Below are 1,040 nucleotides of genomic sequence, written 5' to 3'. Positions count from 1 at the left end.
AGTTAATAATTTCCAAAGAAAGAAAAATAATCAATGCCCATGGAGTACAAAAGATCACATTTATTGGATGGATATGGAGTACTATGTGCTATTTAAGGATAGAGTTTAAAAGATCACTTTTATTGGATGGATATGTGTGCTATTTAAGAATAGAGTTAATAACGTCCAAAGAAAGAAAAAATAATTAATGCCCATGGAGTTATATAAACACTAGCACAGGGACATAGCTGCTACGACACATTGACAAGAACAGTAGCAGAACAACAAGAAAGCTAGCTACTCAAGTACTCCTAATGGCGCTTATCAAGAACAGCGGGCAGGCTATGTGCCTTCTGGCTCTTGTTGTCATGTCTACCACTTTCTTGCCCTCTCTTGTAGAAGGAAGGATCATAGGTACGTACATTTCTTTCGTCTTCTTTTCTCTAAATATTTTCATACATATTTGGATGTTAGTAACTGGGAAGTTACTGTTGTGATCCCATGCATGCAGATACGAAGGGCACGATGGCGCCATGTTTTGTTATGAAACGTTGCACACTCGATCTATGCGAGAAACAATGTTTAGCACATGGATACCATAAGGGTCAAAGCGACTGCATATCTTTCACAAAAAACCAATGTTGCTGCAACCGGATATGATAAGGGTCAAAAACGAATGTCAAATAAGACTATTCGACGTGATTGATGAAGAAGATTCAATAAAATTTAAACTTTATCTAGTAATTATTGGTTCATGTATAACTGCCAAGTGTTAGCAAGTGAATCGTTGTCTGTTGGGGTGGAATCGTTCATTTATGTTTGCACATGGTCTCATTCTTCGATAAAGAGCTCTTTTATTAACTTAAAACTTAGTATCAAATAGATAAAAAGCATAGCGAGTAATGCCCGACCTCTGCATAGCTAGGATACACACAACCTACACAGACAGTCTGACAAAAAAACTAACATGTTGGCACGAGTAAATTTGTATAAGACCGACACTACGCCCATATCGAAAGAGGTGGTGGACCAATCCGATTATGTTGCCACCCTTTGTCCTT

The 1,040-nt window shown here is 37.8% G+C and overlaps 1 long non-coding RNA gene across 1 annotated transcript; it reads left to right on the top strand.

Annotated features, from left to right (window-relative positions):
• The first annotated feature begins 249 nt into the window (after positions 1-249).
• LOC119289865 lies at positions 250-813 on the top strand. The gene is made up of 2 exons (XR_005141631.1): positions 250-393; positions 491-813. It is a non-coding gene; the product is annotated as an uncharacterized LOC119289865 (long non-coding RNA).
• The last annotated feature ends 227 nt before the right edge of the window (positions 814-1,040 follow it).

Source organism: Triticum dicoccoides, chromosome 4A (genome assembly GCF_002162155.2).
Source record: "Triticum dicoccoides isolate Atlit2015 ecotype Zavitan chromosome 4A, WEW_v2.0, whole genome shotgun sequence".
NCBI classification, from domain to species: domain Eukaryota; kingdom Viridiplantae; phylum Streptophyta; class Magnoliopsida; order Poales; family Poaceae; genus Triticum; species Triticum dicoccoides.
Note: the sequence above shows the minus strand (reverse complement) of the source record. Positions and strands in the feature narration are given on the sequence as shown.